This window comes from Eriocheir sinensis, chromosome 36 (genome assembly GCF_024679095.1).
Source record: "Eriocheir sinensis breed Jianghai 21 chromosome 36, ASM2467909v1, whole genome shotgun sequence".
Taxonomy (NCBI): domain Eukaryota; kingdom Metazoa; phylum Arthropoda; class Malacostraca; order Decapoda; family Varunidae; genus Eriocheir; species Eriocheir sinensis.
In genome coordinates this window covers 12,253,493-12,268,778 of record NC_066544.1, presented here as the reverse complement: position 1 = coordinate 12,268,778, position 15,286 = coordinate 12,253,493, and the positions used below count along the sequence as shown (strand labels likewise).

Here is a 15,286-nt window from a genome sequence, read left to right as displayed (position 1 = left end):
TTTATTCATAGCTACCTCAAATGACTTCTTTATGCAATCTATATACTATTCCAAAACAGTTGTGACAGTTGTGAGTTTTTTTTTCTTTATTCTTCCGCCGTGTTATCGAAAAACCCTTAATATTTAGCCTACCTTTAAAAAAATGCTAACAATGATATGAACAAACAATTTTCAGTGCTAACAAGTCACTAGATCTTTGTATTCCATGGAGTACAACACCTCTTAAATACTACAATCCTTCATTCTGCAAGAGCTACAGTTACATGGACCCATCACGCAATTCTAGAAGCTAATTATTCTCAAGCCATCCACAGACTCGGCTTAACTAGTATTCTAGGGATTTAATATATTGAGGCTTCCTTCACTATGGCAGATTCAGTATTTGGATCTACATTCTTCTTTGCCACTGGGTTGCACGACCGCCATGGGCTCAAGACTGTACCTGGCGGCTTGGCAACGTCTGCAGAGGAGCCGGAGGGTTGCACGAGCGGGCCGTTCAATTTTACACGTTCATTGGTCAAGCGTCACCGTCACCTGGTCAGCCCTAGGTCGGTATTGTTAGACGTTTTCGGGTCTCACATCAGCTATTTCCAAAGGCCAAAAAGGAGATCCAGTCTTGTTCTTATAAGTGATATTTTAGGTATTTTTAAGTATTTCGGGTCTCACATCAACTATTTCCAAAGGCCAAAAAGGAGATCCAGTCTTGTTCTTATAAGTGATATTTTAGGTATTTTTAAGTATTTCGGGTCTCACATCAACTATTTCAAAAGGCCAAAAAGGAGATCCAGTCTTGTTCTTATAAGTGATATTTTAGGTATTTTTAAGTATTTCGGGTCTCACATCAACTATTTCCAAAGGCCAAAAAGGAGATCCAGTCTTGTTCTTATTAGTGATATTTTAGGAATTTTTAAGTATTTCGGGTCTCACATCAACTATTTCAAAAGGCCAAAAAGGAGATCCAGTCTTGTTCTTATAAGTGATATTTTAGGAATTTTTAAGTATTTCGGGTCTCACATCAACTATTTCAAAAGGCAAATAAAGAGATCCAGTCTTGTTCTTATAAGTGATATTTTAGGTATTTTTAAGTATTTCGGGTCTCACATCAGCTATTTCCAAAGGCCAAAAAGGAGATCCAGTCTTGTTCTTATAAGTGATATTTTAGGAATTTTTAAGTATTTCGGGTCTCACATCAACCATTTCAAAAGGCCAAAAAGGAGATCCAGTCTTGTTCTTATAAGTGATATTTTAGGTATTTTTAAGTATTTCGGGTCTCACATCAACCATTTCCAAAGGCCAAAAAGGAGATCCAGTCTTGTTCTTATAAGTGATATTTTAGGTATTTTTAAGTATTTCGGGTCTCACATCAACCATTTCCAAAGGCCAAAAAGGAGATCCAGTCTTGTTCTTATAAGTGATATTTTAGGAATTTTTAAGTATTTCGGGTCTCACATCAACCATTTCCAAAGGCCAAAAAGGAGATCCAGTCTTGTTCTTATAAGTGATATTTTAGGTATTTTTAAGTATTTCGGGTCTCACATCAACTATTTCAAAAGGCAAATAAAGAGATCAGGTCTTGTTTTTCTAAGTGGTATTTTAGGTTCATGATACAAAAGAAGGGTCAGACTACCGCCACCAGGGTCATAAAGCTAACCCTGGAAATGCCCACAACTCCAATGTAAGCCTTGTCAAATATTGGTGCTTGGGGGACGGAATGTTTTATAATACGACCTATTGTGTTAAGCCACAGCTCTGCCGCCACTGTTCAAGAGGAGCCACGCCCATGCCCCCTGATATGAAGGTTCTAATGGGAAAAAGTAACTAGGTATATAGCCAGTCATAACCTACCCCGTCCTCTGCCTTTTTCTTCTTCGTCTTTCAAGCTGTTCCACTTTGTACAGCCTCTTAGGTTCTCCCTGGCACTTCTTCACACTTAGATCCTTCACTATGCACTCTTATAGTTCCTTCACTGTGCACACTTATATATACTTCACCCTGCCCTGAGCTGTTTTTCTGTTCACTTAATTGCCTCCTCTGACTTTGCTTTTGTTTTCTTTTCCTTTATTATTTCACTTCAGCTTACTCTGGAATTTCATTTTTGCATTTCTCTTTTTCTGCCCTTTTGTTTGTTTCCACTATTACACTTCTTTTTACTTCTCTTTTATTGTCGTGTTGTTTTGCCATGCCACATAGGACCACTTATTCTATTCTTAAAACACTTTGACACCCTATCTCACATATTTGACACGGTTTTTGTAGTTTTAGGGCATTTCCAGGTGTAGTTTAATGGCCCTGGTGGTAGTTTGACCATTCTTCTGTACCCTGAACCAAAAATCACTAATGAGAACCCAAATGATCTCCCCTTTGGCCTTTGGAAATAGTGGATGTGAGAAGTGGAAACATCAGAGTACCAATCTTATTCCTTCCTTCTTTCATGTTTATCAGTAATTAATAGTAGCGTAACTGAGATGTGATCCTGGATTTGGGGCAGCAATGTCAGGGAGGTAGCTTTGGTGGAACATGTACAGGGATAAAGCAAATGCAGTATGACAAAGTAACAATTATTTAACAAGGCAAGCCATGAAATTCTGTGACAACTTTTTTTGCATCATACATTGTTGGGAAAGAGATATATTCAGATTCAATACATTTATAAACTTACACTATTGCATTTCAGGGACCGTAAATATGGGGCCATAGGATTTTGCTTTCACTAAAAAATATGGATATATACAGCCATATTTAGAGGTGTTTTGGTGTGACAGTATAATAACATTGCCATTATGCAAATCAAAAGTGTCATTACAAGTCTTAAATTAATATTTGGAACTTCCACATCCAAAAAATTAAAGATAAAATTCCAAGATGTTACCAAAGAAATATAATTTAAGTGTTCACGTAAGGCATAAGGTTTATGCCAAAAGAGACAACACTAGTAGCAAAATATACATATCCAATATCCAGTTTAATAATATTCACCTCAATTCTGTGGGTGAAAAGCACTCAACCTACTTTCTATACATATTTACTAATCAGTGTACTTTTGGACTTATTGCTCTGCAACCAGAGATGTACTTGAACCTTGATGGCATGAAAATTAAATAGAAGGAACCAGAGAAAAAAAAGAAAAAAAAAGTATTAGCACGGACATCCTTTGGAATCAGGCTTCATCTTTGATCTTCAACTTTATAGTGAAGTCAAGGCGAATCTCTTTTGTTCAAATCCAATCAGCACATTTCTTTCAACTTTTTTTATTTTTGTTCTAATAAAACACATGCACAGAAAGAGGGCCTCAACTTTGAACATGATTACACAATTTTGTATAGAAATATAATATCAAAGAAGACAAATTCTCATATTAAAAAATGTTTCATGATAAATATAATTTAAACAGCTATGAGTAACAATATAAAACAGTGCTGTACTAAAACATTTTATGGAATAAAGTTTTACTTATTGCATGAGAATCTGAAGGCTGAGGAAATATATCTCTATTATTGTAGCTAACGTGTTATCACAGAAGTGTCAAAACTGTATTATAAATGATTTTGTGATTGCACTTTTATACAACTGTACAATTCAGCTTATATACATTTGGTCTGGATTAACACTTGCAATGAAATACTCTATTAAACTGGCTAGGTAACTGCACAGTAGAGCTTCCACTGTGTGATGCTGATAAAAAATAATAAATTATTGTGGGCAGTGATGCAATTGATCTTTTTAAAATACATAGTAATAACTGTGTGTTTCTACATACTGTAAATATATACAATGGTTATACAACAAATAGCTAAGAGCAGTTTCAAATAATTTTATCTACTATACCCTCATAGAAACACCTTTGTTTACTAATTTCTACTTTACAATCAAATATAAATTATTGTTTTGTCTCTAGATTTCAATCATTATATGCATGCTTCTTTAACAAGTAAACATTTAAGCATATTGCTAAACTAAAAGGCTTTCCTCTTTTGTTATATGTCTGTATTATGCATTACCTACCATGTATTTCACTTTCTATGGTTTCCAACACCTTTTCTCTAAAACATATTTCTGTACTAGGAAACATGCAATATATATATATATATATATATATATATATATATATATATATATATATATATATATATATATATATATATATATATATATATATATATATATATATATATATACACACACACTTAAGAATTATGGAACGTCAAGTCAAAGAGGACAGTTTCAGTCACTCAGCATTTGTATACAAGAAAGATTGAAGAAATATTTCACATGTTAGGCAACAAAAAAGGAGGCCAATAGCACTAATAATATAACATGTTTAATTGAGACATGAAAAAGAGCCTACAAATAATAAAAAAAATATTAAGTTCCAAAACCCTTTAAACCTGAGTTGGTCCAAAGACAGTATTACAAATATTTTTGAGGTCCATTATCTGTTTGAAACAACTCAGGAAACATCTCTACAAGAACAATGCAAGCAGTCACACCACACATTTTCTCCAATAAGGAACAGCCTCCTCCTGCCACTCTTGTGCCATTCAGCAGTAAATGTAAAATTATATATCTTTTATAATGACTGATGCCACTGATTTAGTTTGATCAAGCATGGCATACCTGCCAGGTTTTCATCTTCCATGCTAAACATTTCTTGTGAATTCTAGGGTATAATTCTGGAACATTTCCATCACAATATAGGTTGTCATGAATGATAAAACCAATAGACTTGGTGAAAGTAAAAAGTAATAATTTCCTCTATATTAGAAGTAATAATTTCTTGCTGACAATGTGATTTGCAATAGTACATAATTTTTTGTGTTTACAGTGGTGGATCAATTTTGTGGAACTTTGAAATCTTAAGCTGCACTTTAAACTGAATCCATCCACACAAATAAATATATATTTACAAAAAAAATCAAACAGTGGCTGGATTAAAATGGCATGACACTGGCACATGAACTAGCATCTTGCAATTTATGGTTTTCTTTGGTGGTAATTGGGCTGTGCCTGAGTGAGTGATTGAACTTGGCACAAGTTGTTTCTCGGTTACTGATTATCAGTTACTCACTCATCACACCTTGAGCATTTATAAAAGTAAACAAATGGATGATATTTCCTCTGAAAACAAATGAAAACACAAATGACTGGTTGGGCTCTTGTTCAGAGCTACGGCACCTGTGGTGCTGTCACAGATCACAATCATATTCAGAAATCATGCACTCAATAAAAAAGCACCACATGTAAAGAATTATGAAAGCCACTTATAAAATGTTGGTTATAATGGTGACTGAATAAAAGTTATAACACCAAAGTAATAACCACAGCCAAGAAGGAAATCCAAGTGTCCTCCTAACCTGTTGGACTCACTTAACTTCATGGCCATCACTAAAGTTAACCAAAAGCATACTGACCTATCACTGCCATGTCACTCTTCTGCTGAAAAGTCCATTCACAACAAAGTGACACTGTGTGAGGGGGGGAGGTATGATATAAAAAAAAAAAAAAATAAAAAAAATAAAAAATCTGAAAATATGGGGAATGATCTGCAAATGAAAAGGGAGAAAATTATTATTATTATTTTTTTTTTCAAATTCATGAACTCAATGTCACTTACACCATGTATGTATACTGCTGAGCAATACAGGACCACAATTCCCCATATTCTTCACTTAGTTCCTGAGGCCTCAGGCTGAGGATTGTCATACTGGGCATAACTTAACCTTGTGCCGGCCAATTCAATAAGATAGCGATCAGGGTTGTCTAGCCAATCAGAGCTGTTCAATTTGACTTTGCGGCGATTTTCAGTGTCCTTTACTTCTCTTTTCTTCTGCTCCTGCTGGGCCTCCCTGCAAAAGACAAAAAGTAGGTAAATGGGGAAAAATTAACGAGTTGTCAAAACATTTAGCTTAAACTTTCTATATAGTAATTGTACTTATAAAGTTTACCATGTAAACTGCATTATATATAGCATATTTTGCGGCGTATAACACGCACCTTTTTCACATAAAAAATGCCTGAAAGTTTACCCCTGCGTGTTGTACACCGAAGGTACAAATTTTTATTTATTTTTTCTTCTTTGGGGTGTGTTAACGGTCTTTTTTTCGTTTTGTCCAATAACAACTGCAAACTTACCTTTATTATTGTTTATGATCCTTCGTAGTCCATAGCTGTCTTATAATACGTTACCATAGAATACATGGCGATCAAATAACTACTATACAAAAATGAAATCGGTGGAGGATTGCCCATGCCTTGTTGTTATTCGGGCGCCGACACGACCCGGCCGCCATTTGCATTGTTTTGTATGACTAAGGTGCACTGTTACCAATTCAAGCAGTACAAGCTACATAAAAAATCATATTGGAAAAAAAATCCATGTGTTCATTATTAATTATTAATATTAGTGAAAATAATGGGGTAAATATGATATCAGAAACTGTACATCAAGAGTCTTGTACGAGGAGTTATTTCTCGCAACACAAGCCTGGGCACCATTTGCATTGTTCGAAAACCACACAACCACACCCATATAACAAACAGCTGCATGCTGCGTGTCACCAGAACCAGGTGAATTGTGTCTTGCCTAGTTGTCTGTCATAACCTATGAGTGATGGTGAGAATAATATGCTATTTATGAAATCAAAAGCTGTGCATCATCAGTATGTACGAGGATGTATTTCTCACAACACCAGCCCGACCGCCATTTTTATTGCTTTACTCAAGGACACTTGTCAATTCAAGCAGTGCAGGTTACACCAAAAATATATAAATTTTGGGAAACTGTGCATCATCAATGTTCTTTAACCGTACATATTTCTGAGCATTTTAAGAACTATTTCCCAAAATTGTTGTCTTAAAGTTTGGGGTGCACGTTATACACCGTGAAATACGGTAGTTTTGGTATCTAGCTAATAGGCAGACAAGTTCAAAGCACTAACATCTTTCTGTAGGCTACAAATACAAATTAAAAAAAATTAAAAGTAAAGTGGTACTAACCTGACTTCAATGGTGCTGCAGCCCCACACCTCCAGAGACTTCAGCTTGTAGGGGATTTTGCGGTAGGTGACAATGGTGAGATTCGAGTCCAGAGTGAGTGCTCGGTTGGTGCTGTCAGTGCCCACCTGAAACCCGGTTGGGAATCCACGAGATGTCATGTTGAAGTAAAGAATTTTGGCACCACCTAACAGGGCAGAGGAAAAGAGATCATAATTATAACACGCCAGGAAAGTACTGTAATTTTCCTGTATATGTATGTAGATCAAAGTAATTTGTGGACCTCAACAGTTGGAAAAAAAAAAAAAATCTGGTATGGTCAACCAATACTAAATCTGCTGTTTAATGATATCTATACAAAATACTAGCTTCCTAAGTATTGATTGCCCTGCAGTAAATAGTTTCCTTACTCTCGACAATCTTGTACTCTGGGGTAAGGTGGAGGCAGACGGCGTGCTCGCCACCCCAGAAGTGCTTGGAGTCTCGCCACTCCTGGTCACTTGCCACACAGAACATGTTGTCACCCTCTGTGATGAACACGAGGGTGGCACCATGGTAACCAAACACATGATGCTGGAACCTGCACACAGAGACATCATTATTTTCTCTACATTGTTGCATTACTGCTCTACTAGTTTTCTTTGTGAAGGTAAATGGGAATGTGAAATATACTGCCTTTTACATACCAACAAAGAGAATGCTGAGTGCCAATTTCAAAAAGGTTAAATCTCAAGGTAATCACCTGTTAATACTGAGACCATGGTTATCACTGTTGTATAGTGGGTCCCAGTGTGTGGGGCTCACAGCTAAAATCTGAAACAAAGAAAATAGCTGTTATGCTGCATAGCTTTTAACAATATAAGAAAACAAAGTGAAAAAAAACTTTAACAAAGCACAAAACATAAAATGCACTATCATATTAAAAGATGTTTTGGAAGGCAAAATTAAGACGGAGAAGTGCGCCCACCATTTTCTCGATGAAAACATGAGGATCAAGGAGGAGGTTGTTGGAGGAAGGAAGAGCCTGGTTCTTCTGCTGCTTGGTATAGAGGGTGGGCAAGGAGCAGGTCAGCAGCCATATGAGAGCAGGATGCAGGCTTGCAGGATGACTTACCAGGGTGATCCAGGATGGGAGTGTCTCTGATATCCTAGAAGAAAACAAAGGAAAAGAAAATAATAAATCAGTAATCAAATTCTAACAGTTTTCACTGTATTTATTCCTGTTTTTTTTTTTTTTTTTCTACATCTCAAGCTCACCTCCTCTTCCTCTGTGTTCTCAGGGATGGTGCGGTAGCCAACAGTCAGCATGTGCACGATGCTGCGGTGGAGCCACACCACAAGGCGCGGACAGTGCTGACAAAACCAGCTGTGGAGGTATTTGGTGTTCACGCTTTCCTTGCCGTGCATCTGTGTGAGTGTGGCCAAATTGTAGTGCAGATTCTCGGTAAATTTATGATTAGAAACCTTATAAAGACAAGAGAAAGATTGAAATCTAATTGAATATGAGAAATGTTACAGTAACTCATTGAGAGCAACAGTGCACCATTCACATAAAAACTGAACAGTACAACTAATTCAAATGGAAATCTTAATTTGACTCACAACACCATTGACCACTGCCATCAGTATGTTGTCAGGCAGGCAGCAGGTGCGCTGGGTGCAGGTGGACACTTGGTGGGCAGCAGAAATCAAATCGAACACATCAGTCTTATTTATTCTCTCTTCATCTCCTGCATATACCTATTGGAATAAAACACTTTATATATATATATATATATATATATATATATATATATATATATATATATATATATATATATATATATATATATATATATATATATATATTTTTTTTTTTTTTTTTTTTTTTAGGTGAAGAGATTAATAAAAACAAAACCTTGTCAGACAAAATAGATCAGATTATTCTCAGTCAGTGCAGAGCAGTGGGTCTCTTATAGCTCTGAGCTTTTATAGCCACAACGTGATGTATAGAATCACTTTGATGTAGAACTCTAGTTGTTGTGAGTCGGTGAGGAGGGACATCAAGTAGTTGGAGGCCTCAACAAAGGCACTACCCGACAGCACATTTTCGTTGACTGGACAGCGCTCATTTTCATTTGGAGTGCCAGGGGGGACAAACGGTTCCAGTTGGAAGTGTTTTAACACATACTGGAACAGCCGCTTTCCAAGGGGTTCACTGTGCTTACACACATACTTCTGCAGAATAAGGTCAAAAGCTTTGTGAATAGGAAATTATCTACTGGTACTTGTTATTACTATTATTGACATATCTACCAAAATTATATGAATATTGACAAATGTAAATGCATCAATAATTAACATAAGTTGCATAAACTTACAATGAAGACACATTTTGTAATGCCATCAACATTGTCCTCAGCCAGTGATTTCGCAGTTAGGATCTGTTGGCACAATAAATTAATATCATGAATTCTGCTTGAGTGGACAGATAATTAATAACAATAAGAAATAACTTCTTTCACCAACCCAGATATATTTAGTTCCCAACTGGTAACCATTGATTTACTGTATAGCCAACCATACAGCAGAATTAGTTAGGGAAAAGAATTAATGAATTACAAATAAATTAGGCCAAAGTAGAAATGACATGACAACACAAGCATAAGCTTCACTTTTTCTGGTTGGGCAAAACATAACAGATTAACACCCACCCACCCACACACACACACACACACATGTATGAATAAAAATTATCTTAGTCAAAAGTAATACAGAGGTAAGGGGGGACATGAACACAAGCCAATGAGATAAGTTGTCAGATTATTGTGAAATAACATAACTTTCAAAACCGGAGTGATGAAAGTGACACAACCTCACATCATAAGTATTGCATGGTAAACCTAACATCTGTGAGCTTGAAAGTCAAGTGGATAAAAGCATATCTGGAGATGGGAAATAAGCATAAGCTATAATCTAATTTGCTATAACTACTTAACCCAGTAGCAGCGACGGGCCAAATTTGTGGCTTCACCGTGTAGCAGCGACGGGCCAAATTTGTGCCATGGTATAAACCCCCCAAAATAGATGATACATAATCTGATCACAAATGCTTGGATATATATTATGAAATGGTTTGTGTGAGGGATGATTTTTTCTCATTTTTCTCGCTTGGGGGGACCATTAAGAAATATGATCCCCGCTGCTACCGGGTTAAATACAAACAAATGCAAATAATAATAAATAGACCATACTTAGACAAGTTGACATAACCCAGCCAGTGTTGTAACCATTTTAACAGTGTCCACCGCTACCACACCCAGTTACGTGGTGAGCCGTGGTGAGTCTCTCTTTTGGATTTCTGCACGGTCAGTAGACACCACTTGAGCGGTTCCAGTATACTAGCTGGGTTATTTCAATAATAACTATAGGAAATGCAAAAAATCATAATGTAATATAACAGAACAATTCAAAAAGAAAAAGTATACATCTCGCATCTGACTTAAGGTAAGAGTACGGCGAAGCTCTAAATTGCATCTACGGTCTTGATTAGGCTATGGTTTGTGTATAACAGTACCATAATCATCATATTATGATTTTAAGATGATGAGACCCCCCAAAAAAATTTCTTACATAATACACTTGTCTATTATCCTAACAAACATATGTGATTACTTTTTATTGTATCGGGCTTCATTTTTTTTTTTTTTTTTCTAAGTTATAAATGTGTTTTTAGATATGGAAAAAATATGACCTTTTAAAAATCTAATCACATACGTTTTTTTCGTTAAGAGTTGAACTTATATAAACTCAAGTTTTATTAATGTCATGCAAAAAATAAAAGTGAAAAACAGTTTAAAATTTAGTTATACCTAGCTTTGAGAAAAACAATTAAAGTTTGGTTTCCATTTTCATGCCCCAGTGAAGTTACAGTGCTGCAAACCTGCTTTTATATAAATGCTATGGGTTCAGTAATCACATACCAATGCATGTACATAATGATATGGCACCTGGTTCCCCTTTATAAAAGGTATTAGCTACTCAAGAGCGAAGGTGTCAGGATGCGCCAAGCCCCTTGTTGTGGCAGAGTTTGGTCTAAAAGTTCCCCATTGCATATTGCTCACTGGTACTTCCAATGTCCTCCTTCCTCTTCCTTTTCTTCCCCTTGGTTGGTGTTATTCTTCTTTTCTCTCTGAGTTCCAGTCCTTGTTCTATGTATGCCGCTGAGATTCCCTTTCAAACAAGGTTCCCCATGCACTGAGGGTGGAGGCTGTGGAGTGCTGGCCTTGAGCGGGGGCGTGCCGTGATGAGAGGCACCAACTGAGTTGTGTGATTGACTAGAATGCATTGATAAGTGATTATTATGCATTATTCATTGCAAAAAATACACCATAGTGACTCCCAGCGCGCCACGCCCACACGCGAGGTATTTAAACCCCTTCGACGGGGGTATTTAAATTTACGGTAGACAAAAAAAATACACCACCACTCGATGCCTCTGAGCCAGTAGATGTTGGGACAACATATAACTCAATTTGGAATATTTTCACTTTTTATATTAATATTTGACAGCTTACTCTCACCAAAAGGGCTCCTTAATACTGTGTGCAAGTTGTACTAAATGTTGACATACAATGGGGCTTTCCAAACTCCATTAAGTGTCGCCACACGTACAGTCATACATACACATGTACATTATAATATACACATTACATCGCTCGCTTGATGTAATGTGTATATTATAATGTACATGTGTATGTATGACTGTACCCGTCGGTGTTGCACAACAGGATGTCTAACAACACGTCGTGCTTTTGGCCGTGGGAAGCTGTGATGAACTGACACTAGGATCAGCAAATGATGACTGTTGATGAAAGTCATCAGTGTTGTTAGACATCCTGTTGTGCGACACCGACCGGGTGTCGCCACACGTACAGTCATACATACACATGTACATTATAATATACACATTACACGGCAGCACTGTGCCATCTGGTCCCTCGCGTGAGAGGCGGAAATGCAAGTCCTCTTATTTGCTTCTCTAAAAGGGCTGTGAAGCAAAGTACTATAATTTTTCATTCAAATGAATCAAACAAAATTTTTCTATGAAAATGTAACAGAGAAGAAAGTTTCTCTCTCTCTCTCTCTCTCTCTCTCTCTCTAAGCCCTCAACTTTTTTTTTAAAGAACAGTTCAAGAAGTTAGGGGTGGCAGAGTAAAGACTGGGAATGAGACTGGGGTGTTAATGTGATGATGATCTATAAGATCTACAGTTAAGGAGATGGTATAATCAGGAGAAGCAGGAGAGGAGTCATTGAGAACAAAAGGGGAGAAGCAGGATCAGTAGTAGGTTTTGGATGGTTGGTTGTAATTTTTTTTTTTTTTTTTTTTTTTTTTACGTCGCTGCCTGTTGCGCCGGTAGGCATCTTCCTGGTGGGGCCTGATGGTCGGCCCAAGGCTTCTTCCAGGTGGGGCCTGATGGTCGGCCCAGCCCGTTCTGGCGCAGGCGAGTGTTTATAGTGCCGCCATCTTGCATTGGCTCATGCTGCCCCCCGGAACTCGTTCTTGATTCGCTTGGACGGCTTCCTCTAGAGTCCGGGTTGATGGGTGGTCTTCAGGACAGCATGTGGGTAGTTTTAAGCCACTCGGCGGTGACTGAAAAATCCGAGTGGTAGCGTGGGGATTCGAACCCGCGTCGTCCATCACGCGGTGAATGTGGGCCCAGTACGCTATCACTTCGGCCACCGCCTACCCAAACAACGTGTATATGTATACAAGTCCAATGTGGGAGGGGAGAAGCGTTTGAGGCTAAAGGAACAGAGGATGAAGTGAGTGTAACTGAAGGAAGAACAGAATGGGCAAGGGAGGTGAATAGTGGGCAGGGATAGGAGAGAAGGGATAGTGCAGCAGCAGGTTTTATTTTATTTTTTTAATTTCATTTATTTATTTATTTATTTATTTTTTTTTTTTTTATATATATAGTTGAGCCTGTTATGATCAAGGTAGAAGCTGGGAGTGGGGTAAGGGTGAAGCCAATGTGACAAGCTTTTTGGTGACCTTGTTGGAAGCAGTGTGCATCAACTTGTTTCAATGACAGGTAGGACAGTCTGGATAGCAGATTTTATGTCCTCCACTACAGTTCGGACAGACGAATTTCTGAAGGACGAGTTGAGCAATCATGGTCAGGTTTAGCACAAAGAGGGGGGCGTACAGTAGATTTTCAATGTTTATCAGGATGCCAGCAGTTCTGACACTGACAGGGAGGAGGAACACACACTTAAACTTTCCACCAAGTTCCTCCTATATATAACTTTAGGAAGAATTTTTAATTGTCATTTTGTGTTGGATAATAACGGCAGTCATGGGTTGTGAAGCAAGTTACATCAACAACATCATAGACGTCTGCAAGGAGATCATAAAGGATTGTGAAACAGTCGTAGAAGTTGGTAATGTCAGCTAGGCAAAGCAAGTAGGAAGATAGTGCCAATACAGATGTTCAGTTGAGCATCAGGTGACATAAGAAACATTTTCCCATCAAGGTCTTTCATGGATAGCATCACTTGAGGCTTGAGTTTTAATATCAACAGTAATGAGATGAGACTAGTTAGACCAGGTGCAGATTACCTTACCCATTTATCACTGAATATATTTTTTTGAAGAGTGTGTTGCCTGAGTAAAGAGTGGTGAAGAGATAGTAAAATATTTGTTTCAGTGTCAAGGGGAAAAGAGGAAAGACAGAGGAGGGGGGAAAATAAGCAGTAGCGGATGAATGAGGGCGAGAGGAGTTAACAATTCAGACTGTAGGAGGATGAGAGGCCAGAGCAGAGGATCAGTGGAAAGAAGAAAGATTTTTGAGGAGTACAGGGTTAAAGGGTGGCAAGGAGGGGGAGAATGTAGGAAGGGGATGAGGGGAAAGGTATAGTGCGTGCAGAGGAGGTAATCAGGAAGGTACAGGGGAAGAGGGTGTGGATGGTTGGCGAGGTAAGGTGCAGTTCATAATTGAGGTCAAAGATGGGGCTGATGAGAGCTTTGGGGATCAATTTGTGGAGGGGGTTGTCCCCGAAGCCCCTACAGTAAGAGTAATTTCATCATCGATTTTGAGTTTTCCACAAAGTAGGGAAAGTTATCAGTCTACTCCTCAAAACTATGATGAGAAGTAAAGGCCATGATAAGTAGGGTTGCTGCACCCATGGCACCCCCAGGTCATTTTAGACTAGTTCATAACTAACTTCACAACCTGTAAAAGATAGTGGAAGGCAGAGGGAAAGAGAAAGATGAAGACAGGGAAACAAAATTAAATATATATTATATGTCATCTGCATCTGCGTGTTATGCACCTGATAGGTGCCCTGCGCATTATCATCCAGATCCAGATCCCAATGCAGAAAGTGCCTTAAAGTCCACTCAGTAAGGGGAGCACCTCTTTGGCTGAATGGTAGAGTGGCAGCTTCCTGTCTGGCTAGTCACAGGTTCAGTCCCCAGCATCAGAATGTATGTTTCCCCTTTCTGGACTAAGATCAACTTCTCATGTGTTAAGTGATATGAAGATATGGAAGATGGGAAGAGAATTATGTGCATTACTTGTGGTGGCTAAGATGTGGGCATCCTCTCCTGATGTGTCTCCCCTGTGTTGGGAACAAGAAGATGAATGGCCCAGTCTCTGAGGAGTTGATTGGAAATGGAAGATGAGTAACTTCAGTAAACACAAAGAAATTGATCTAGATCGAAGGGGAAAGCTGTGATGTGACCCGCCCGATGTGGAAAGTTCCGGAAAGCCCACTCGGTCAGGGGGGGAAGCTTCTTTAGCTGAATGGTAGAATGGTGGATTCCCATTTGGTTGGTTGCAGGTTCAGTCCACAGTGTTGGAAATGTATATTCCCCCCTTTCTGGACTAAGATCTATTTCTTGTGTGTTTTGTGACGCGGAGATGTCGTGAACCATGGGAAGAGAATTTTGTGCATTACAAAAGGAAAAATCCAAGCAATATTTATTGGACAAGAGATATTAACCAGAGGTGGGCAAGTGCGGTACTTAGTGCGGTAGTACCGCACTACTGCAAAATTTCTGAAAATACCGCACTAACGCGGACCGCACAAAAAAATCCTGGGGTACTTTTTTGCGGTACTTTGAAAACTTTCGAAGACGACATTTGCAGCACAGCATGCTCACAGAAATGTCTTTTTTACAGTAAATCGGACTCAATCAGTCAATCGGTATCAGTCATCAGAATCAATGATTCAATCATTCTGACTTTTCAGTTATTGTTCAAAATTAAATACTAAATAAACAGACTAAACTACCACACTGCGAGTCTTCTT

General features: G+C 38.1%; 1 protein-coding gene and 1 pseudogene across 1 annotated transcript in view; one reads left to right on the top strand and one right to left on the bottom strand.

Moving 5' to 3' along the window:
- Positions 1-494: 494 nt before the first annotated feature.
- The window catches only part of LOC127007819 (BRISC and BRCA1-A complex member 1-like), a 27,193-nt gene continuing 12,401 nt past the window's right edge, over positions 495-15,286 (top strand). The window contains exons 1-2 of the mRNA XM_050879210.1: positions 495-548; positions 8,271-8,364. The gene's annotated coding sequence lies outside the window, so the exon portion shown is untranslated. The remainder of the gene's footprint in view (positions 549-8,270; positions 8,365-15,286) is intronic.
- Positions 2,545-15,286, bottom strand: part of LOC127007817 (uncharacterized) — a 13,732-nt pseudogene continuing 990 nt past the window's right edge.